Genomic DNA, 25,375 nt, shown 5'->3' with positions numbered 1-25,375 from the left:
CTCTGTTGTTTGCGTTGGCGTTGGAACCTCTGGCTGCCTGGTTGCGGATTCACCCAGATATCAACGGGATACGGTGGTCTTCTGACTTCGAGGACCGCGTGTCTCTATATGCCGACGACATCCTGCTCTACCTTACCTCTCCCTGTAAGTCCCTTATCGTGGTATGCGACGTGTTGTATACCTTTGGTAGTTATTCGGGCCTGGTTATTAACTGGTCGAAGTCCCACTTATATGTTTTGAGTGGTGAGACTCCGCGGCTCCCCAGGGGTTGCACCATACAGATCGCGAGGCAGGGGTTTAAATACCTGGGCATCTATATCTCAACCGATGCCCAGACACGTTATGCGAACGTAGAGGGGTGGCGGAAGCTACCGCTTTCCCTGCTTGAACGTGCGGCGTTGTTCAAAATTATGTCCCTGCCCAGATTCCTGTATGCGCTCCAGAACACCCAGGACCCAGTCCCCCCAGGTACTTCAGAGAGGTCGAGGGCTTGCAGCGGGACCTTCTCTGGGACGGCAGACCGCGTATTGCTCTAACCAAACTCACGCTCCCGTGGTATGACGGAGGTATCGCTTTGCCTGATATCCAGAGGTATTATAGGGCCTCCCAACTAGCCGCCCTCAATCATGGTTTTTACGGTCCAGCCGATAGCCCGGGGTACGCCATGGACCGGTGGCTCCTTGATGGTGGGAAGTATTACAAGGCGTTATACTAGAGATCTCTGGATGGAGGAATGACGGGCCCTACCAGGACAGCGGTGCACATATGGAGGACTGTCACAAAGGCACAGGGATGGAAGGGGTGACTCACGTTGGCCACCCCACTTTACGACTCAGACCTACTGGGTAAACTGTGGCATACTAAGGGGTTTGACCGATGGGACCTCATTGGTATCTCCAAGGTCGACGACATGATGGCAAGGGGTGAGATAAAGTCTTTCGCCGCTCTACAGACAGAATTTCAACTGGGGGCGACGGAATTTTTTAGATACGCCCAATTGCGGCACGCCCTTCTGGCGGTGCAGCCGATGCGTGAGAAGGTCCCTGAGTCGTCCCCGCTGGAAGATAGGGTGCTAGATGGTCATATGCCGGACAGTGCCATCTCGTTGGTATATAAAAAACTGATCAATGTCCGGACGGACCTCCATTTGAGTGTGAGAGACCAATGGGTGCGTGATGGAGTTGAACTGGATGATGAGAATTGGCAGTGTGCGGTGTCATCCCCCAAGGAAGTGGCAATCCCAGCCAGACTACGTTTGGTCCAACTGAAATTTTTGCATAGAGTGTATGTGACCGGCCCCCGGTTGATCCACATGGGCCATTCGGTGGACGGTCTTTGTAGGCGTGGATGTGGTGAACTGGCCACCTTCATGCACATTATCTGGGAGTGCCATGCGGTCGCTTCCTACTGGAGGCGTGTCCACGCGGTGATGTGTGAGGTGACTGGTGTCGAATTGCCGGCTGAAGCCCGGCGCTGCTTACTGAATGTGTGGGGCCCCACGGATTACAATAATGCGCAAACCCAATGGGTCACTTTGGGAAACATGGTGGCAAAGCGTGACATCGCTCATAAATGGGGAGCCACATCGCCTCCATCTGTAGAACTGTGGAAGACCAATATGGACTGGTGCATGCTCCGTGAGAAAACAGTATATGTGGCCCGGGGTAAACCCAAGAAATGGCTTCGGATCTGGGGGGCCTGGAACGGATACAGGGGTGATATCTGTCTACCTCCCGACACTGCCCCATTGGTGATACGACTTTCCCCTTAGCCTTTACTTTCAACCAAACTGTCATTGCCTTGCAAATCCTGCACTCTTCCCCTCCTGATATCGTCCATTTTGCACTGTTCATACGTGTACTCTTTGGGCTTAAGGTCCAGCCTTTTCCTGCGTTGGGTACTGTCGCACTTAAGTACTTTTGCCTTGCCTTTTCCGCACTGTTTCTGGTGCTCTTTTATGGTATTTTAATTTTAGTTTTATTACTCGTAACATAAAATTAAACCTTGTACGATTTTATAATATGCACTGTGTGCACTGATCATCCTTTTTATATCGCTGCCTAGCCTCTGGGATGTAAGGCTGAATAGCTGTGTACTTTGATCTGTAAATAAAGGTTTTCCCCCCCCCCAAAAAAAAAAAAAACAATGGGTCGGTCTAGTTTTATCTGCTTGCCTCTCCTCTTTGTTGGACACCTATGCCAAAGATGGTTAATATAAAATACTTCTCCTGGAATATTAATGGCCCGCGTACCAAACCAAGGGCAAATAAAATCATGCAATACCTGCGGGATGTGGATGTGCAGGTCATTATTCTCCAGGAGACTCATTTAACATATTTGGAGATGCTTGATTTGATCAAGAGAAATAGGTGGATAGACTTTGCAGTTTCAACTACCCAGACTACTAATACTAGAGGGGTTTCTATAATCTTCAAAAAGGGAGCTAAAGCCAGGCTGCTATCTCAACTGGTGGACCCAGGTGGCAGATGGGCCATCGCATCTGTGGTAATAGCAGGCTCTCAAACCACAGTCTTGGGCTATTATGGGCCGAATCAGGATGACTCATCTACATTGGAGGTTATGTTTTCTCATCTGCTTTCCTTTCCGGAGCCAACTATCATAGCGGGCGATTTTAATATTGTTCTGGACCCTGTCTTGGATAAATCACCCAATAGTCGATCCTTAGTCTTGTCAAAATCTAGGTTAGCGTTACAGTCTGCAATGAAAATATATGGCTACCTAGACATATGGAGAGAAAGGTCTGGGCGCCAGCAAGGAGTGTCTTTCCGGAACTATAAATATAAACACCAGTCAAGGATTGATTTTATTTTAATTAGTCTGAGGCTGGCTGAGTATGTAAGATCCATTGAATATCTACCACTACATCTCTCAGATCACTCTGCAGTAGTAATGGATCTAGCTCAAGGAACGGAGAGATCACCCTCTAGATGGTCCTTTGATCGATCACTTCTTTCTTCTCCTGATGACATCACATATCTCAATTTAGAGTCACACAATTTTTTTTGATTAACAATGACTCAGCAACTACGAGGATCATCTGGGACTCGTTCAAAGCATTTATGAGGGGACTCATAACAGGGAAAGTATCATACAAAAGGAAGCAATATAAGGAGCAAATCTCGTCCATTGAGGAAAGGATAATCAATCTCCAAAATCTTATCGACAGTAGTATTGGGGCAGATGAGTCCATCATAGATAGTCAAAGAAAGGAAATGGCGGCACTGAAAGCCAATCTAGGTTCAGTATTGAATCTTAGATTGCAGCAGAGATGGGAGGCAAGCAAGCTGGCCCATTTTGAGTATAGCGAAGCCGCAGGCAAAATGCTTGCTTGGAAGACCAAAACAGACCAGGTCGGGAACAACATAGCCATCATTAATGTGGGAAATGATTCCTTCATATCAGACATTGAAATCAGGAAGGCCATCAAGGAATTCTTTGAATTTATCTATAAGGAGGACATTGGAACTCGGCCTGAGGAGGTTGACGACTGGCTAAGGCACATGGATCTCCCCAGCCTTACGTATGAACAGTCCCAATTTTTGGATAGTGCCATAACTGAAAGAGAAGTTAGGGCCGCTATAAAAAGAAGCAAGACGGGAAAGGCTGCAGGGCCCGATGGGCTACCTGCAGAAATCTACAGAATTCTAGAGGCTGAGATAGCCCCCTTTCTCACTAAGATGTTCAACCAGATTCTTCTTGAAGGTCATACTCCCCCTTCATCATGGGACAATGCATCGATTACGCTTATATTGAAACCTGGGAAACCTAAAGATGCCTGGGAATCATACAGGCCAATATCAATTTTAAATGTGGACTATAAGATCTTCACCACAGTATTGGCCTCTAGGTTGGCCCTGGTAGCCCCGTCAGTTCTTCATGCAGATCAAAAAGGGTTCGTAAAGGGGCGACAGTTATACGAATTGACATACGACTTAATAGGGGCAATAGATATCGCGGTGTCACAGAACTTGCCCTTGACTGCTCTCACGCTGGACGCAACTAAGGCCTTCGACAGGGTTAATTGGGTTTACCTGTCGGGACCTTGGCCAAGTTTGGAGTGGGGGAGGGATTTCGTCGACCAGTTGGTTTGTTGTATGCTAACCCAGTGGCGAGCCTATTGATTAACGGGGAGCTGTCAGACCCTTTCTTTATAACCAGAGGGACACGGCAGGGTTGCCCGCTCTCCCCCCTACTGTTTGACTTCTATATTGAGCCTCTCGCGCAACAACTGAGGAGAGAGATTGCCATCAGTCCTTTTTGTCTCAGAGGGTGGGAGAGGAAGGTAGCTCTATATGCTGATGACCTGCTTATCCTCACATCAGATGTAACCACGGCACTCCCTGTAATATTTGAAATTGCTTGGGGGTTTGGTCGGATATCAGGGTACCAGATCAATACATCAAAGACAGAGATGTTGGTCCGGAACGATGATGTGAGTACATTGGAAGTACAGGCGGGTGAATCAATGCGTTATCTGGGCTTAAACATCATAAAGGATCTCAACAAACTTGCTATAGTAAATGAATGAAATGAAATGAAATTTGATTTGTAGAGCGCATGGCTGCCCGTAAGCGTCCCAGCGCTTGCTTAGGGAACCTGTCCTGGTATTCCCCTGCGAGATAACCCATTACTGGGCATCCCCTAGGTGAAAGCCAGGCATCCCGCTGCGAGGGGCCGTTGTGGAGATTAAGCAAGCTATTGCCCAGAGTTACAGAGTGGGACTCCATGATTGGAATAGGCACCGAGGCGAGAATTGTCAGGTCCGGGGAAATTTGAGCCCAAGACCCGCCGAGGCGGGGAATTGAACCCTGGTCCGGGCCAGACCTCTGCATCAGGGTCTGCCGCTCCAACCACTTGAGCCACACTTCTCCACTCTCCACTAAATCTCACAGCAATTGCTAAAGAATGTAGAAAGCTAATGCAGTCATGGTCCCACCTTCAACTATCCTTGATTGAGAGAGTTAATTTGATTAAAATGTCCATTCTGCCCAAAATCTCAATTCTCTTCAATACCATTCCCCTTCATTTTGATCAGACTCGTATAACTAAACTACAGTCAGATATCACTTCTTTTATCTGGAACAAAAAATTACCAAGAATAGCCTGAAAGAAGCTTAGAAGGCGATGGGAGAGGGGGGGCTTAGCCGCCCCAGATTTAAAACTATACGCGTGGGCGTTTCAGCTATCACATAGTCGAATGCTCTTAAAAAGAACTACTGACCATGGGGTAGGTTTAATGTTTTCAGCCATGTTGGATGGGAAAGGTCTCAGCCAGTCGGGGTACCTATTTCAATTTGGCAACCCGAAATTCTTTAAAAAGATCAAATTGAAGGTCCTACACGGAGTGGTGAAAATGTGGTGTGAGGTAACAAACTCAATTAAACAGGGGTATTTTTGCGATAAAACACCGCTTTGGGGGTTACCTGAAAGCCCAGCTTGGCTAGAAGATTACCTAGCCATTCCTTTGAAAGAGGCAGGCCTTAAAGTATGGGGGGATCTCTTCTATGAGGGGGACCTGCTTTCCTGGGAGCACTTACAGAATAGAATAGGTCCAACCATTTCGAGGTTTAAATAACTACAAATGAGCAGTTGGACACAGGCTTATAAAATCCCACCTACAAAAAGAAACAGGTTTCCTCTTGGAGGGCATAGTCAATTAATAACTAACTTAGTAAGTACTGGTCCTACTAAAAGTGAGATCTCACAATGGTATAAACTCCTACTTGAGGAATCTGATGGGGAATTTAAGCTACCAGTTCAACTGTGGGGTGTCTTAACAACGGGACAAGATGTACAAGAAATCTGGTCCACCTCATTTAAGCTCTTAAAGAGTTTAGTAAAGCCTTCATGGCTTCGCAGGAACCATCTTTATACCCTCCATAGGGCGTATTACTCTCCCCAGAGATTATCTAAATTTGCCATAGGAAACTCAGTGGCATGTGCAAGGTGTGGGCTGATTGCAGCTTCAGACATTCACATGTTTTTTGAATGCCCTCGGGTTGCTGCATTTTGGGATGCTATTGGTAAGACTCTTACAGCATCGTTGGGTTTCCCAGTTATCATTGATCTACCTTTAGTGATTTTTGGAATCCTGACAGGATCACAAAATGCAGCTAGAAGCCTAGTGTTTTATACGGTCCTCTTGGCAAGGAGGGAGATCTGTAGGAGGTGGAAGGACCCCCTTCCTCCTTCCCACGGGGACTGGCTGACATCAAGTCTACAGACGGCACGAATGGACCTAGCCAGACCAGGAAATCAAAGCAAAAGAGCTTTTTGGCACATGCTTGTTTGGGCACAATAAAGATCCGTTTTTTTTTTCTTTTTTCCCCCGGGTCCAATGATTACACTACTATGGTGCCATAATCCAGCGGTTATCCGGTCATAGCCCGGCCCAGGCCCTGCTGTAGGCTTGCCCAATGGCAGCCAAGAATGATATTAAGCTAGTGACAGCTGAGGGATACGTGGTCCCCCCACTCCAAATGATCCCATCCAGTTATAACACTGTGGCAGCTGTACCAAGGCTTATTTTAGATGGCTTTCTTATACCATGGTGGATATGAGGACAAAAAATAAATAAATACATAAATAAAAGATAAAAGTTTCCCTGGGGAGTTGGCGGCAGACAAGATCTTTTCCTTGTAGTAGGAGGCCTTATAAATGCCAATTGCTGCCCTATATTCCAGCCTCTTCTTAGGTGAGAAATCTTTCCTTCAGCTTCTTTCCATTACATTACAATACTGTTTTAAAATACGTAGTTCAGGGGAGAACCAAGGGGACTTATGGGATCCACCAGTCTTTTTTGTCAATCTTTTTGGAAGAACCACATTCAATGTGTCCTCTATCCAGTTACATAAGTTGTCATTGGTTTTAACAGGACTAGGATCTTACTTTGGTCTGGTCCTTTCTAGTTCGTGGGCCCATTTGTCCAAGGAAATCTTAGACCAAGGACGCGGTAAGGTCCGTATGGACTGGGTATAAGGTGTGATGATCCGGGGGGACCAAAGAAGGGGGATAAATAAATGAGAAGACCAAGGAAGGGGAATGGGATCTTTCCCTTTTAGGTCCTCGAGGTTGGAAAACACGGGATCAAGGAGGAGCCCTTTAACATGGGTTGCTCGCATAATCTTTAGTGGTAGCTCGAAGGCTGTAAGATCTCGCGCTAATTCGGATGCGGTTAATGCTCCTGAGTCATCAAAATGTAAATTAAAATCACCAAGGAGCGTACAATTAGCCGCTGAGCTGGCTTGATAGACTGCTGCTTCTAGCAGACATTTACAAAAAGTACCTGTTGCCCCAGGGGGGACGATAAATAAGGATGCCTGTGAGGGAAAGGGAAGATGTAAATTCTATGGAAAAATTGACATTCTCGTAGTCTGAGAGGAGGCTTCCGAGCAGGTGACAGGTTAGGTGGTCTTTGTATATAATAGCAATACCACCGCCCTTTCCTGTCGTTCTGTCCACCCTCTGCATTAGGTACCCTTGGGGGAGTGCTTGAACAATATATGGCTCCACATTAGAGTTAAGCCATGTTTCAGTAAGAAACAGGGCTTCTGGGCCATGGTCTTCAAGGAGCATCGAGATCTCTGCAGTATGTTTTGGCAGGGATCTACAATTCAGCAAGAACAGTTTATAAGAACCACTAGGCAGCAGTAGCGAAGCTAGCGACCGAGATGGCCGTATAGACGCTCGGCTCCGTGAGCCCTCTCACCCCGCGCATACATCCTGGCAACTATCCTGAGCCGTAACGGCATATTTAAGTAGGCGAAGGAAAACTTTCACTGACCGTTCGCTCCTGAGGCTTCTACGTGCGGCAGACCCGAAGAAATGTCCCCGATGTCGAGTGAGAAGAACAGCCGGCCGCGACTGTGACAACAGCGGCCATTGGTGGAGGTGAGGAGTCGGCCGGAGGGCGCCGGAGGGCACCGGAGGTTTGATGGGCCGATGGCGACAGTGACGACCCAGTCCATCTAGCGGAGTGCCTCGTGGGGATGCGTGGCACAGCAGGATCGAGGGGAGTGCATGATATTTGGCCCCCTTTCCAGTGTTGTGTCCGGGCATAACTAAGGACTTCCTCCGGAATCGGCGGGAGGCTCCCGGGGAGCAGCAGAGATTTTGTTTAGCCCTTTGGTGGCTCTTCTCTGGGAAGCCTGCCTTGACTTTCTGGGTCCTCGCTGTGAATCCTGTTGTGCCCTGGTGTGGGGCCCGGTCCCGAGGTGAGGTGAAGAAGGACGAGGCCGGATCAGCTAAGATGGCAGCTGGCATCCTCTTATGCAGACCACATCCGGATAGAAAAGCTGCCGTGCGGGAGGGTTCAGGGGTCTGGCGGCACGAGTAAGAGCCCACGTCCAAAGATATATTGGCTGCTCTAACGACCCTGCATGCGACCCTGATCCGTAACGCCCAGGACCTGGGAAGAAGGATGGCCGCCATTGTTGTCCCGCCGTTCCACACGGGCACAGTTCGATCTCAAGGAAGTGCCGACGAGCCCGCCTCTATGTCAGTGAAGAGTGCTCCAGCTACGCCTAGGTTCGTGGAGACGCTGGAAGACCCGGCTCATGAGATCGCCTTGGACAGATCTGTAGTACATGTGAGTGACTCGTCGGGGCACATATCTAATCAGCGGCTGGGGAAACAACGCCGATCTATGTCTTAGGCTGCCCCGGCGACGTCTCAGCGCTCGCCGGATGGTGTGACTCTCTCTCCTTGGATGGTGAGACTGTGTTCGGACTTGAGGATGTTTTCGGGGTCGATACCGACACAGACCGATTTCCGCCATACATATTCGGCTGGGTTTTGGTTGCTGAAGTCCCATGGAATAATAACACGGCCCGGTCCGCCCGGATCACTTGGACCCTCCACGCCGCTCTGTATGCCGATTGATAAGTGGACGTATGTTGGTACTACTGATAGAAAAGGCCAGGGGTGATACCGTCTAGGATCCAGTGGACTTATTGATGGCTGATGGTGATTTGGGGGACACTCGGCGGGGATTTTATTGACGGTGCTATCGGTGATTAATGTTTTCCATGACTATTCTGATCTTGCTTTTAGGATGTTTACTGGGCGCGGGGGTGGGGGGGGGCCGGGTGGCAAGATCGAGGGCCAGGTAAACTGAGGAGCCTACGCAGATTTCTCCGACTGCTCCCAGTGAGCTGCCGCAAAACGATTATCCACGCCACAATCACTTCAAGGCTAGACTATGCCAATGGCCTCTATTTAGGCCTTCCGAAGTTTTTGCTGCAAAAGATGCAAATCGTTCAGAATTCAGCGGCTAGATTACTCAGGCAGGTCCCTTTTAGACATCACATTTCTCCCCACTTGCGCATGCTACACTGGTTGCCTGTGGCAAGTCGCATAAAATTCAAGGCGCTCACCTTGGCCTACAGAGCCCTTCATGGAACCTGCCCAAATTACTTAAAAAAACGACTGCCTAGATATTCTCAGGTCAGACTCCTAAGGTCTAGCTATAAGGTCCATCTCCACGTTCCTCGAGTGAAAAGGGCGCGCTTAGGTGGTAGAACTTTTTCCGTAAGTACGGCACTGCTTTGGAACACCTTGCCACAGGAAATCCAACAAGCACCCTCTGAACCTTGTTTCAGAAGCCTATTGAAAACATGGCTTTTCACGCAATAAATCTCATCTCTCATGCACTATGACTCTCACTGCTCATGCCAGCGCCGGGACACTTCCTACGGAGGTAGCTGTTGCGCTCTATAAAACTCAGTATTATTATTATTATTATTATTCTCCACTTTTTTCTTCTTTTTTTCCTTCTCCTCTTTTCTATATTTCGGGTGCAGGGTGGGGGTAGGGGGATGGGGTTTGTTAATTTGTCAGTTATTTGTTTCTATGGCCCTTTTGTCTTTCTTCCTTTTTGGTGTCGTAGTTTTTCATGTTTCCTACAGTATGTTTCGTTTTGAGGGGTGGGGTGCAGCTTTGCTGCGGAACGGATTTGTGTTCACATTTATCCTGACTCGTATACCTTACCCCCAATACTTCAATTGTATTTGCACTATTCGCGGATTTCCTGATTCATGCTTGTTATTGTAGGACCATGTATGACCGTATGGCATTGATTCTTAGTTTTTTCTTTATTGTAAAATGAACCTTCATGAATCCTGAATTTCGGCCAGTACGCTTGAATACAAGTCATATCCTGGACACTTGTTAGACCCCGGTTTCCGGGCTGCTACATTTTCCCACATTGATTTTCTGTACTTACGACTTGACTAGCGGCCGGCCGGGGTGGTTGTAGGCCCTTGCTTGTATTTGCTTGAAGTAATAATAAAGGTTCCCAAAAAAAAAAAAAAAAAAAAAAAGAACCACTAGGCAGGGCAGGCTTTGTTGTATCAGGGGAGAATTTGAGGTTGCAATTTGGATACCTTTCCGGAAACCTTTCAGGCAGGATGGAATGGGTGCATGTTGCTCCAGGAGTACTGTTTAGCTGTTTAAACTGTAGGCTGGAATAACAGTATAGTTTGGGGGGGAAAGATGCAGGGGTTCTTGCCCCTGGGCCCGTTTGGGAGCGGACAGGCAAAGATGGGCTTTTTTAGGCGCGCCAGCGGCTTGCCTTAGACACGCCAGCGGCGCGTCAGCTACGCGGTCGCGTCATCAGGAGCCTTTATGCGTGTGTGCCGGCGTCGGGAACAGCAGTTAATACGCTGACCCGGCGTTTAAAGTGCAAGTGCAGAAGTGAGCAAAATACTTCCCTACTCCCAGAGCATTGGACACAGCTCTTGCTCAATTCAGCAGAGACAAGTAAGCAGTTTAAAAATATATTAAAAGCAGTTAGCAGCGTTAAATGTCATGTTGTCTGTACGAATCAGGACAGCTTTGCCTACTAGATGAACTTGAAATTCTTTGAGTGCTAGAAAAATCACTAGCAGCTCTAGATGATTTAAGTGAAGCTGCTTTTGCTGTAAGCTTTACATGCCCTGAATTGTGTGTGTCTGGAGAAGAGCCAGTGAGCAATGCATCTGCGGCCGTCCACCAACATTAGATCTGATAACAGACCCTGAGCTTGGTTCCACTGACGTGCTAAGCATTCCTGCAGGGGACGCATTTGAAGTCTTGCGTAAGGGGCTATAGGATACAAGACAACATCATCCCTAGTAACTGCATGAACACTCGAGCTGACAATAAGTGTTAAGGCTGAAACTGAGAGAGTAGAAACTGAATATTGCGGACTCTGGCCGGATTGGGGTAGGCCAAAACCTTTTGTGTATCTATAGTGGCTCCCAAATACACTTGTGTGTTGGATGGTTGGAGATGGGACTTAGACAGATTCATTGTGAATCCAAGATCGTGGAGCAACAGCACTGTTTTGGGAGTGTGACGTTAACAGCTTTGTTGCCAGCTGGCTTTTATGAGCCAGTCGTCCGAGTATGGGAAGACGTGGATGTGTTGTCTTCGTAGATGAACTGTGACTACTGCCAGGCATTTGGTGAAAACCCTGGGTGCGGTAGTTACTCCGAATGGGAGTACCTTGAATTGATAATGCTGGGCTGCAACCACGAACCTAAGGTATTTGCGGTGAGGAGAGTGTATTGGGATATGGAAATAGGCGTCCTTTAAGTCCAGAGTGGACAAAAAAAGTCGCCTTGCTGAAGGAGCGGGAACACTTGGAGTGTCACCTTATAAAAGTGGTACCACTGAATGTATAGATTTAGTTCTCTGAGGTCTAGTATAGGCCTGTGAGAGACGTCCTTCTTGGGAATTAAGAAGTACAGGGAACATACACCGGCCCCTTGATATTGTAGTGGGACTGGTTCTATCGCTCCTTTCTCCAACAAAGAGAGAACTTCTTGCTTCAGAAGGGTGAGATGTTCTTGTGACATTGCATGTGATCTTGGAAGAATGTTTGGGGGAGTGTCTGTAAGTTCCAGGCAGCAACCATATTGGATAATTTGTAGAACTCATTTAATGAGGTGATTGTATTCCAGACAGGTAGAAATTGTGAGAGACGTCCCCCAACAGAAGTGGAATGCTCGGGGATTAGCGGAAGGAAGTCACTGCTTGTTGTTTGTGGGGGAAGTGCGTGTTGAGTTGCCTCTGCTGCTTCCCTTACTATTGTTTCCTCTAAACCCACGTCTAAAATAGCCTCTTGGGTTGGGGAGGGTACACTTTGGCTTATAATGTGAACCGCTGGGGTGGGATGGGGGAAGATGAAAATTTATGTTGAGATCGATTCAAACTTAGAGTAACCTTTGAATATATACCTGCTGATTGTCTCACCGATGTTCTGTGCAAAACCAATAAAAACTTGTTTAACACAAAAAAATAGCCTCTTGGTGAGGGCGATTGGTTGTTGCCCTTGTAAGAGGATGAGGTATTCTCTGTAGATATATTCTTGGAGCCAACCCTGTAAAAGGACCGACAAAAGGTTTCCCTACTTAAAGGTAACTGCAAAGCCCCCATGGACTTGATGATCTCATGTCTTTTTTTATTTTTTCCAGCGAAGTGTCAACTGCTGAGCTAAAGAGGTGTTCTTTGTCAAATGGTTGGTTGAGAATAGAGGCTTGCACCTCAGGTTTAAATCCTGAAATTCTCAACCAAGCATGCCTGCGTAGCATTACGCTGGTGTTTACTGCGTGGGCTGCTGTGTCTAAGGCGCACCTGATGGAGGTATTTGAGATTAATTTATCCTCCTGAATAAGGTAATTAGCGTTTGATTTATGCAGAAATTGCATTAGCTTCTCTAACTCATCATAATGAGCCCTATTATAGCGAGCTAACAAAGCTCATTAGCAATGCGCCAATGATTGCCTGCTTACAACGCTACCCTTATGCCCGAGTCATCAATTAATTTCGACTCCTTATCAAGAGGAGAGGCCTCACCTGTGGTCTGTGACTTAGCTTTCTTGCAAACGTTGGAAACCACAAGAGAGTCTAAAGGCAGCTGACCCTTAATGTAGGTGGGGTCAGTAGGTGCAGGTTTATATTTTTTCTCCACCCTGGGTGTAATGATTCTTGCCCTTGAAGGATCTTTAAAGATCTCATCTGTATGCTTAAGCATCCCTGTAAGCATTGGCAGTGTATGAGTAGCTTTCTGAAAGGAAATTCGAGTTTCAAATAAGAAATCCTCTTCTAAAGCCTCCTTATGCATCTCCACCCCATGATAATGAGCAGCCCTGTTAAGTAGCTCAATGTATCCTATGTTGTCGTCGGGTGGTGAGGTTCTGGACGGATATAAATCAGGGACATTATCCGTGTTTGGGTCAGTGTCATAATCCTCCCATGGGTCAGTATCCTGCGGCCTATCTTCATCCCCATCCCCTTCACCCTGTGGGTCAAGTGATAGCGGTGGTGGTGAATTTATGGGTGTGATGAGTACATTTGGATTAGTGGGTGAAGGAGGTGGAATGTAAGGTGGAGAAGGGTTAGTACCCACATTTTTGTTCTTCAGAGGAATGTGGTAATCCTCCTGCAGGCCCATTTTCCTTTTCTCAGGTAGTTTGGCATGGATATGTCCAGAGTCTGGATGTTTGACCAGTTCTTTCTGTTTTGGATCCGAAGGTGGAACGTCAGACGAGGCTCTTTTGGTGGAGTCTTTTTGTCTTTGGTTGCTATGTTTGGCGTCGAAAGTTTCGGCTCCGTCCCCTTTGGCTCCGAAGATTTACTTTTCTGTAACGGTGGAATGGTTACGAAAACATGCTTCAGGTTTGATGCCAAAGCTTTTGGTTTCAGCACCGGCATGGGGCCGACTTGAGCCCAAGCCGAAAGGCTTTTACTTGTGTTTCGGCGCAGGGCCCGAGGGTGGGGCGCCCAAACCTTTGTCTCAGTGCCGACGTTGGTGCGAAGGCAGAGGAAGGACCGGAGCCTTTTTGGTCTTGTGTTGCTGGGGCAAGGGGTTTCTGTACTAACGGTATGCTAACCCGGTGTAACTTGTGCCTCTTCTTCCATATTGGAGTCGGCCTCGGACACGGAGATATGTTCTGCTTCTTCGGCTTCTTGAGCATGTGGTTCTTCTCTATCCGAATCTTTACCCAAGATGTCCTGTGCGGAACCGCCCTGATGTTGCATTTCGTGACGTTGTGCCCGACTTCTTCGATCGAAATGATCGGCACACGTTGCAGTATTTTTCGTAGATTTCCGGGGATAGGCAGAGGTTGCGCGGAAACTTAGTGACACCTGGGATAGAGCTTGAATGGAGTCCGTTCCATCGACTGCTAGCGAGCCCGGTGCGGGTAGGCCCAATTGTCCCCCACAAATTTTCTGAACGAAGGTCTTTGAGTCGAAACAATACGCTGAGAATGGGAAACAAAATCGAGAAACAATACTGTTGAGGGTAGTGGATTGCGCGTCGAAGGGAACCCAAGAAACGGTGCTGAACCGGAGCGCAGCAATACACATCCGAACCCAATGGTGGAAAAAAACAATCTAACAATGGAGCCGATGCCCATGCGCACTATCACCGAAAAGAGGAGTCACCTACCTTGTGACTGGAAAATACTTCTTCAAAGAAAAATAAAGTGTAAACATCGGGACCCAACACTAGATGGCAGGCAATGCAAACCATGTGATCTACAGCTCACATGCCTCGGACAAAGACATTTTTAGGAACAGAAAACTTGTAACAGTGGTTCCTAAGGGGAAAAAAGTGTTAGCAGTTTGTCAGGTAAGTACACGACTTAAGAGTGGGGATTTTGGGGGTTAGGACCAAGGTTCTCCATGATCTAGATGGGCACTCGAATTGCACTACCAGCAGCACTGTGGCGGCTGGGTACAGATTGCAGGGGCCCAATATTAGCCAATCGGCCTAAAGGGGCCTTCTGTTAGGGACTGCTTATGAGCTGGCCACTCGGGTGTGGGAGCAAAGTTCCTGGGGTTAAGATCAGCTCTGCAGGGGCCAACAATTAGCCCATGAGTTGCACCACCAGCGACACTGGGGCAGCCAGGTGCAGAGTGCCAAGGTGACGCTGGGGACCCAATGCATATCAATGAAGATCTTGGGTTCGGAAAAGAGCCTGCAGGCTCGGGCAGGGAAACTTCCTGACGGTAATCTGGGATCTTGGGGTATGCTTGGAAGCCATTGGTGGGGTCATCCAAGGCCAGGGGATATCTTTTGGCAATGAATTCTTCTTACTGCCTATGGTCACGGTCCAATTCTTCAGACTGCTTCGGTCATTGTCGTGGTCTTCTTACCACCTTCAGTGGCTGTTGGGGGGGGGGGGGATCCTACAGGTTGAGGCTGTAGGTGTTGTCTCAAAGCTTGTGGGAGGTCGGGGGTCACCAGATCCTAGAGCAGGATCATCGGGGAGACCTCTTTGGTGTGTTGGGCCACTCAGACTCAGGCTGTGGTGGCCGGTTGCAGAGTGGTGCTGGGCCATCTGGTCCAGGTTTGGAGTCTGTGTCTTGAGCAAATACGGTGTTCACGGGAGACAGAGTTCATAAGGTGAGTGCAGGGTAGGTCCTCCGGGCTCTGGGGGGCTGCTGGCTATGCCGGTTTCTTCGCTGTAGGCAGGTAGAAATCGGGACAGGTCGGTAGGGCTGGAGCCAAAGCTTTTGATGTCTTCTTCGTCAGCATAGCTCTTCAGTCCTTCTTTCTTCCTCAAATCTCCCTTCTGGGTTCAGGGTTGCCCCTAAATACTGTATATAGAGGACTTTTTAGGGGTCTCGATGTAGTAGGCAATGGGCTAATGACCTTAGGGTGGGGGGCGTGGCCAAGCAGCATGGCCGACAGGACGTGAGCTCCTTCGGCTCCCTGCAGGCCGCCACTTAAATCCTGATTTACTGATCATTTGAGTGCCCGCCGGCGTGTTAGCGAGGTGCCCACGAGTCTGGACCGCGCTTGGCTCTCCCCTGCCCCGTCTGGAGGCGACTGACGGCCGGATCTGAGGAGCCCTTCGTCCGGCCTGCCTGCACCGGACCTGTGACTACTAGAGGCCGGGGACAGTGGCCTAGACCCGGGAACCGGACCTTCTTAACCGCGGGGGACCCGCTGTCATCGGGGCCCCACAGCTGTACCTGGGGCTCTGGAGTGGTGTCGGGGCCTGCTGCCCAACGGGGGCCCGTGAACTTGTCCCCGCAACTTCGTGGTGCCCCGTAGTGGAGGAAGTGGCCTGCCCGCCTCGCGAAGGGGCATCAGCTAATTGAGGCCGGGGCTTGGGCCTGGTGAGGCAGCCCGCGAGCAAGGGCCTGTCGGGGGTCCCACTGCCATCGGGGACCCCGTGGAAAGAGAAGCAGCGGACTGCGGCCTGAGGAGCACGGACCTTCACTCAGGCTCTCCTGTGCAACGCCGCTTTGACCGGGAGTGGTGACTGGGAGCAGGGGCCTGGTCCGGAGTGCTGTAGACCACCCGGTGCGGGGGGCCCGCTATCATCGGGGCCCTCTGAGGTGTTTGGAGCGCCGGAGTGGTGTGGGGGCCTATTGCTTGCCTGGAGTCCATCCCCCCTTCCTCGGCTGCGTTGCCGGGCCCAGAGGTGCGGTGGCGGCCTGTCCGGTCGGGACAGGGCCGCGTACGATTGTGGCCGGGAATAGGTGAACTGCCTGCAGAGTGACACCGGGGGGCCCCTGCCGTCGGGCCTCACCTCCCCCGAGGTGGAAGCAGGGATAGGGGACGGCGGTACGGCAGGGCCCAGTTGCTGAGAGGAGAGGAGAGGCAGCCTGTTCCTGAACCGGAGCCGATACCACGGCCTGCTGCAGTGCGGCTCTCCCGTGCAGGCCGGAGCGGTGACATTGTGAGGGTGCACCCAAGCGGCCAGGGGCCCGGAGTGAATGCCCTGCTTGGAGGCGAGGTACAGTGCGGGGCAGACTGACCCACGGAGGGCCCTGTAGTATCCCACGCACGGGGGCCCCAGGAGCCGAACACTGGAAACTGGGCCTGATAGCTCCTTGTGTCCCTCTGGAGATTGGGACGCGATCCGTCGGTTCCCCTCAGGGTTGGTCTGCACGCGTGGGAGAGTGCTTGTGTCGACGACCTGCGCCCGTGGGCCGGCTCTTATGGGACGGCTGCTCCAGGGAGGCACGGCCGGCGTTTGATTTGGGACATTCTCGGACAGTGAGAGGCCTGGTTTTGGCTACTGTGGGCTGAGACGCCTGGAGGCTGGCGCGGCTGGGACATTCAAAGGCTTGCCGATCCGGGGGCCCTGGGAGAGGGTTGGGACCGCCTTGACGGTACTTGGTCGGACCTCATGATGCGTAAGGACAGAACGTCTAAGGCTACGCAGCCCAACACCATAACGCAATACACTACGCAGAGGCTCCCCTCAGGGGGAGGGAGATCTGGCGCCCAAGGAGCCCTCAAGGGCAGAACTGTTAAAGGCCATACAGTGGTCTCACTCGGCCTTGGAGCGCCAGATTGAGACGGTGTCCTTCGACGTTACCCTCCTGCGGACTGACCTGCGCAAAGTGGCTGACAAGGTCGCGGATGCAGAGGGAAATATTACTTAGCTACAGGGGGAGGTATCCTCCCTCAAGAAAACGTTCTCACAGCTCACTGCCACGACGGAGGCCCTCGAACGGAGAGCGGAGGACGCGGAGGGAAGAGCGCGTTGCAGTAACATACGTGTGCTGGGCATTCCGGAACGAGCGGAGGCGGGCCACCCGGAACGTTTCCTTGAGAACTGGATTCGTACGGTACTGTGCCCTGCGGGACTGTCAGAAGTCTTTGTGATAGAAAGGGCCCATAGAGCGTTGGTCCCTCCCCCACGGCCTGGAGTCCCTCCGCGGGCCCTCATTACCAAAATCCTAAACTACAGCAACCGAGACTGCATCCTAAGAGCGACAAGGAAATCTAAGGACCTTACCTTTGAGAATGCAAGAGTGTCCATTTTTCCAAACTACACACAATGGGTTCAGGAGCAGCGCAAGTCTTTTTTGGCCGTCAAACAAAAGCTGTACATGCTGCTCTACCCAGTGAAGCTGAAGGTCATTTCCCAAGGGAGAGCACACTTCTTTGAAGCTCCCGCGGAGGTTTGGGAATGGCTCGAGATTCGGGGGGATGCCCTCCCTCCTGGAGAACGGGGGGGACCCAGCAACACGTGGGGGACCAGGCCGAGGAGGCAGCGCAGTCTGTGAGGACGTCGAGGACCCCGTACAGATGAGAGTGGGGAAGGCGTCCGAGTCACGGTAGGAGAGGATGGTTCCCTTCGCGTGGACTCGGCGGAATGGAACCAAGTGACGGCGGAGTCCCGACCTTCCTCCCCTGGGGAGATCCTTGTGCCGGACACGTTGCAGCACACTGTGGAGGTGGTCACCCTAACTAGTGTGACGGTTCCGGAGACGGCTGGAGCACATGGGCAGGTGCCAGAGGGACTTTCGTGAGGAGAGGCCCTGGCGCTACGTAAAAGACGGGACTCTGGACTTGATGCTTGACCATTGGTGAACAGTAAGGGGGCTATTGTCGTCGGGGGGGGATATCCTATGTGATGTTGCTGCTCGGGGGGGGGCAGGTGGGGTTTAGGAGGTTGGGCGATTGTTGCACTCCTTCAATGTTGGGTCGGAGTGGTGTTCTCTTTTAGGTCCTGTTGGGCGGCCTGGTGGGGAGTCGAGTGGGGGGGGGGTTGTCTTGTTCTTCTTAACTTGCTGTAGGTGGGGGTAGTGAGGGTGGTTGATGGGGAAGCTGTGTACGTCCTGGCACCGGCATGGGAAGGGCATGTCGGCAGGTTTGTTTGCTGCTAGTGTAGTGCTCGTGGGTGTGGGGGGGGGGGGGTTGGGGTGGGAGGAGGGCTGTTGTTTGGGAATGTTGTAGGCATCGAATGTATGACACGTCGGGCATGTGACTAGAGGTACACGGAGAATGCCGTATGGGGGGGCGGACCATATAGAAGACAATGGGTTACAAATTAGTGAGCTGGAATGTGAGAGGGCTGGGTACTTGTACGAAACGATACAGAGTGCTGTCTTGGCTCCGTAGGCATAGTGTTGAGATAGCCTGCCTTCAGGAGACGCATCTTACTGAGGAGGGGGCGCAGAAGCTGGGTAAGAAGTGGGGAGGCCAGGTGTTTCACTCCTCTTATTCTTCGTATGCGAGAGGGGTACTGATTTGGGGGGCGCCGGGGACCCCCTTCGCAGTACAGTATGTGGAGGCAGACATTCAGGGTCGATATTTATTGATTAGAGCCAAGTTGGATGGTAAATATGTTACCCTTCTGAATACATATGCCCCGAATGTGGACGATCAAGGCTTTTATTCCGGCTCTGCAGGATGTCCTGGTTGATGACCTGGGAGCGCCGCTTTTTTGGCTGGGTGATTTTAACTGTGTTCTGGAACCAGCTCTTGATAGGTCTCCACCAAGGGAAGGCACAAAGCCCCGAATGACAATGAGGCTTCATGAGGTTATGGAGAATATAGGAGCTGTCCATATTTGGCGGCTTGCCAATCCGACGTTGCAGGTCTATACCAGCTTTTCGCCCACTCACAACACGCACAGTCGCCTCAATAGAGTACTGGTAGCCAACGCTGAGAGCAACATGACTATGGAAGTGACGCTTCAGGCACGCTTCCTGTCTGACCACTCCCCGGTGGTTTGTCTGGTGCGCTGGGGAGATTCGATTTCCCGACCCCATACCTGGAGGTTCCCGGTAGATATCCTCCGTGACCCCGTGGGTAGGGCACATGTTGGGAAGGCCCTGACAGACTATGTAGACCTCAATTGGGAGGTGGGAGATTTGCCGTTGGCTACTAAATGGGAGGCTCTGAAGGCAGTGGTGAGGGGAGCGTGTATGGGATTGACATAAGGGGTCCGGCAACAGCTTCTCGGGGACTTGCGGCCGGCCGAGGAGGGACTTTTGCGTGTCCAGACTGCGGGGTCTCCTGACGACCTACAGCGCACGGACGAACGAGCAGGGCAGGAGAAGGTTCATGACATTTTAGACCGACTGGATAAGTACACCCTTGGCCAATATAGGCAGAGGCTGCATAGAGAAGGAGACAAATCGGGGCGTCTGCTGGCCTGGATCCTTCGTAGAGAGCAATCCCCGGAACGCATAGTGGCTCTACGGGACGCCCTTGGGACAGTGTAACACTCGGAAGGGGCGATTCTTTAGGTTCTTAGGGCACACCTCCAGCAGGTATATACTGCAGACCCGGACGTCTCGGAGGCCTCTTATTCCCCCTATTTGCAGGGGCTGACTCTCCCCTCTATCTCCATAGACGCACAGAAGGACCTCGATGCAGCCCTGACGGCGGATGAGGTGAGGGCAGCCTTGGTCCGCCTGCCGCGCGCAAAGGTGCCGGGTAGTGACGGCTTCCCGCCGGAGTTTTACCAGGAGTACGGAGATATGATGGCGCGTCTTTTGGTACAGGTGTATGCCGAGGGTTTTGAGGCTGGATCTCTCCCGCGTAGCATGTCCAGTGGAGAAATTTGTCTTGAAATATTGACTAAGTTATTGGCCACCCGGCTGGCCCCACATATGGCACAGTTGGTCCATCCGGACCAATGCGGCTTTATACCAGGGCGTAACACCGCCATGAATCTGAGGCGTTTGAACTATATTATGCATGAGGTTAAGGAATTGGAGGACCAGTGGGTGCTCGTACCGGTTGATCTAGCCAAGGCATTCAATAACGTCGACTGGGCTTACTTACAGGAGGTTCTCCGTAAGGTGGGCCTGGGCCCGAACTTTTGACGTTGGGTCCGTATCTTGTACAGCTCCCCCACAGCCCGGGTGCGACTGGGAACAGCGCGTTCGGAGGAGTGGCAGTTAAGGCGGGGTACACGACAGGGGTGTCCCCTTTCACCACTCCTCTTTCCTCTAGCGATAGAGCCCTTGGCAGTCCGGATCCGACTGGAGATGTCGCAATGGGGCATACAAGTGGGTGACACGTTTAACATTGTCTCCTTGTATGCAGATGATGCGGGCCCCGAGGGTAGTGCTTCCCCTGTTGCTCAGTCAGCTGGATCGGTTTGGGAATGCATCGGGTTTGCGACTTAATAGGAGTAAGTCTCTGATTTATCCGTTGTCAGGGTTGGGTTTGGTTCGATGCCCAGAGACGAACTGCCATAGCTTGGACTCCGTTGGGAGTCGGATAGTTTTTGTTACTTGGGGATTCAAGTGGCTTCTACGGAGGCAAGATCCCTGGCCTGTAATATTGATAGGGTGCTTCAGTCCCTGCAGTGCTCTGTGACCTTTTGGAACACCCTCCCGCTGTCTCTAATGGGCCGACTTGCTGTCGCTAAGATGGTGATGCTGCCTCGGACTCTTTATATATTGCAAAATACGATGTGCCCCCTCCCTCCTAGGGTCTTTCGTACACTGAACATGCTCCTTAAGTCCTTACTTTGGGTGAACCGGCGCAGTCGGGTGGCCCTCCACACAGTGGTGAGAACTTTTGATGAGGGTGGCCTAGAGGCCCCGCGCTTTGACCTCTACTATTACGCTGCGTAGCTGCTACCGGCCGCCAGATGGTTTGCGGATTCGGATGTCTGGGAAACACAACTATTGGTGGGCAGGGTGACGGTGCAGGAGCTTCAGGTGGCGTTGTTGAGAGGTAGGGGGGCGAGCGGGACTCTGCCTCAATCGTGAGACATACGGCGAACGTTTGGCACCATTTTGCTGAAAGGGTGCTCCGGGCGGCGCCCTTCCACAGGGACTTGCCGCTTTGGATCCTGGCTCCGGTGGTATTGATGGAACAACTGATGTCCTTTAAAGCCTGGCGGGAGGGAGGCTGTGAGACTTTGGCAGACTTATATCCGGCCGACACCTTTTTGACATTTGAACAGGCGGAGATGTTTGCTCTGGGTAGAGGACAGTACCTGCATTACCAGGGACTGCGGGAGATGGTGCGCTCACTCTGGACGCAGTATCCAGGGATTCCCTCAGTGACTCATACCCTGAATTTCATATTGAATTGTGGCAGGGGGAATCGTCTTAATTCCCTGCGGCCATGCGTAGAGATTCTGCTCCGACGGTCCCTCCAGCGTGGGCGGCCTGGGAGGCGGATTTGGGCGCCCCGCTAGAACGGGGTCAACGCACGCGTATAGGGGCCCTTACAAAGAAGGTTTCGTGTAATGCGCGCTTTAAGTTGATACACTTCAATTTCCTGCACCGCACATATCTCTCTCCGATCTTGTTGCAGCGTTATTACCCGGGTAGGAGCGATGTATGTCCCAGGTGCGGCGTGGGGGTAGCGGGGTTCCTACACCTGGCCTGGGGGTGCCCGATGGTCCAGTTCTTTTGGGGGAGGGTGGTGGAGCACATTGGTGCCACGACAGGGATCCACATCACATTGACGCCTTTACACTGCTTGTTGGCATTGGTACCTAAACCAAAGAAACGAAAGTTGGCTTATAAATTGCTGCAATTGATGCTAGTGCTGGCTAGGCGTAGGGTGGCGATTACTTTGATGGGCCAGAGGGCCCCGGAGATTCCTAGGTGGCTGAATGACGTGTGAGAGTGGTCCCTTGCGGAGGGGACACATATGCAGAGCAGTAGGAGGGACGAGAAGCTGCAGGAGGACCTGTTGGCCTGGCGTGTGATGTGTGCCAAAATAGGGGTCTTGGACCAAGTATCCCAGAGTGGAGAGTTATTCTCACCAAGGGGCTCGGGCACTGAGGAGGATGACGGGGACGAGCCCGACGCCACAATGGCGGTAGGGTGAAGAGTAGAACCTAGCCCAGAGCTTACAGGACTATAACAGAGATACCCCTACTACAGAACTGGAGTTACAGGACAGAAACTACTCCTTCTGTAGTAGGGGATCTCTGTGTATAGTCATAATCAAGTGAATAAAATGGCAAGCCCATCCCCACACCAAAGCGGCGGTGGAGAATAAGAGAATAACACCACTACTGTGCGAACAGATTTCGCAGCGAAGCCTGCCCAACCTGAGCATCTGTCCTGGCATCAGTGTCCAGACAGTAATGCTTAGCAAAGGTATGGACCGACTTCCAAGTGGCCGCCTTGCAGATTTCTGCAATTGGAACATTACATAGCAAAGCAGTCGTGGCAGCTTTGCCCCTGGTGAAATGAGCCTTGGGTTTACCTCCTAAGGTCTTATTAGCCTTTTGGTAACACAATTGTACACAGGACACAATCCACCTAGAAATGGACTGTTTGGAGGTAGCAAGACCGGTCCGGACTGATCCATAATTGATAAACAATTGGTCTGACCTACGAACATCTTTGGTTTTATCCAGATAAAATTTCAACACCCTCCTAACATCCAGGGAATGTAGAGACCGTTCCGCTGGAGATGAAGGATTCTGAAAAAACGTAGGCAAAGTTATGATCTGGTTGACATGAAAATCAGAAATAACCTTGGGAAGAAATTTAGGGTGAGTGCGCATAACAACCTTAGCAGCATGAAATACAGTATAAGGTTCTTGACAACACAACGCCTGAATTTCACTCACCCTGTGGGCCGATGTGATGGCCACGAGGAACGCCGCCTTCCAGGACAGGTGCTGCAACGAAGCCTTATGAATAGGTTCAAAATACTCCTTCATCAATCTGGACAGCACCACATTCAATTCCCATGAAGGCGAAGGAAGCCGGACAGGAGGGAATACTTTCTTCAAGCCTTCCAAAAAGTCTTTGATCACAGGGATCTGGAAGAAGGAAGTCTGTGAAGGGCATTTCCTGTAGGCAGTCAGTGCAGCGAGATGAACCTTAATGGAATGGAAATTAAGGCCAGACTGCGCCAAATGTAGAAGATAAGGAAGGATGACATCCTCCTTACACATCGTAGGGTAATAGTTCTTGGACTTGCACCAGATGCAGAATCTCTTCCACTTGTAAGCATAGGAAGTCCTAGTGGAAGGTCGCTTAGCCTCCTTCAGTATGTCCATACAATCTTCGGGTAGATTCAAATGGCCATATTGCACTATCTCAGGAGCCATGCCGCCAAACTCAAAGACGAGAGGTTAGGGTGCACCATCTGCCCCCCGAACTCCGTGAGAAGGTCCGGCCTGCCAGAAGCCGTATGTGAGGAAGGAGAGACCGGTGAAGTAGGTCCGTGAACCACCACTGTCTGGGCCATTCCGGGGCAATCAGTATCATCCGCGCCCTGGACCGGGGCAGCTTGATGAGCACCGCCGGAATCAGGGGAATGGGTGGAAAAGCGTACAGAAAGCTGTTTGACCAGTCGATCCATAGGGCATTCCCCAACGTCCCCTGTTGGTAGTACCTGGATGCCAAGTCTCGGCATTTGCTGTTTTCGGCGGAGGCGAACAGATCTACGTCTTGAGTCCCCCACCTTCCGAAGACTTCTCCTAGCACTTCGTCGTTTATGACCCATTCGTGGTTTTCCTGAATCAGTCTGCTCAGTGCGTCCGCCTGAACATTCTGCACACCTGGCAGATGGGCAGCCGCTATCGTCACTCCTCTGGCCAGAAGCCAGTGCCAGATCGCCTGCGCCTCCTGCGACAGAGTGCGAGATCTCGAGCCCCCCTGCTTGTTGAGGTAATACATCGTGGTCGTATTGTCCGTCTGTACAAGCAGAGAGTTGGTCTGAAAGGACGGATGAAAGGCCTTCAGCGCCAAGTGTACAGCTCTGAGTTCCAGGAAATTGATGTGGTACGTGGACTCCGTCGGAGACCAAGTCCCTTGAATCTGTAAGTCTCCGGAGTGCGCTCCCCAGCCGTGGAGAGACGCATCCGTCACGATCGTCTGTGTGGGAATGTCCTTGTGGAAGGGAACCCCTCTGAGGCGATTCTCCGCTGTACACCACCACTTCAGAGACTGAAGAGCATGCAGAGACACTCGTATCGTGTCGTCCCAAGAACCAGTCCTCTGATCCCACTGATCCTCCAAGCACTCCTGCAGTGGTCTCATGTGCAGCCGTGCGTGAGGCGTGAGGAAGATACAAGAGGCCATCGACCCCAGTAGAGAAAACACCGTCCTCACTGTTGTAGATGGAGCGGTCATAAGAGCCTGAGCCTTCTGAAGGAGTGATAACCGTCGCTCCTCCGAAGGAGACACGCTTGCTGACAGCGTATTGATGGAGGCTCCCAAGTACTGTATGCATTGGACCGGAGTCGGGACAGACTTGGACATGTTGATGTGCAACCCCAGCTTGTTCAATAGAACGCACGTCTTCTGGAAGTGTGCTTGAGCTTCCGAGAAGGAGGAGGCCTTGATCAACCAGTCATCCAGGTACAGGTAGACAAACACCTTGTTCTTCCGCAGGTGTGCAGCTACTACTGCCATGCACTTCGAGAATGTCCTGGGCGCAGACTTCAGCCCGAATAACAGCACTGTGTATTGATAATGATTGGAGCTGACTTGGAATCGCAGGAACTTCCTTTGTTTCTGTGAAATGGGCACATGGAAGTACGCATCCTGTAGGTCTATAGCACAAAGTCAGTCTCCCTGTTGCAGCTGAGGGTAAATCTGCTGCAACGACAGCATGCGAAATCTCTCTCTGCGAATCCACTTGTTTGCTTGCCGCAAGTCCAGAATGGGCCTGACCT

General features: G+C 51.1%; 1 protein-coding gene across 2 annotated transcripts in view; it reads right to left on the bottom strand.

Annotated features, from left to right (window-relative positions):
* Window positions 1-25,375, bottom strand: part of AGTPBP1 (ATP/GTP binding carboxypeptidase 1) — a 1,139,154-nt gene that overhangs the window by 698,901 nt on the left and 414,878 nt on the right. The gene's annotated exons all lie outside the window — the stretch shown is intronic.

Source organism: Lissotriton vulgaris, chromosome 3_1 (assembly GCF_964263255.1).
Source record: "Lissotriton vulgaris chromosome 3_1, aLisVul1.2, whole genome shotgun sequence".
Lineage (NCBI taxonomy): Eukaryota > Metazoa > Chordata > Amphibia > Caudata > Salamandridae > Lissotriton > Lissotriton vulgaris.
Note: the sequence above shows the minus strand (reverse complement) of the source record. Positions and strands in the feature narration are given on the sequence as shown.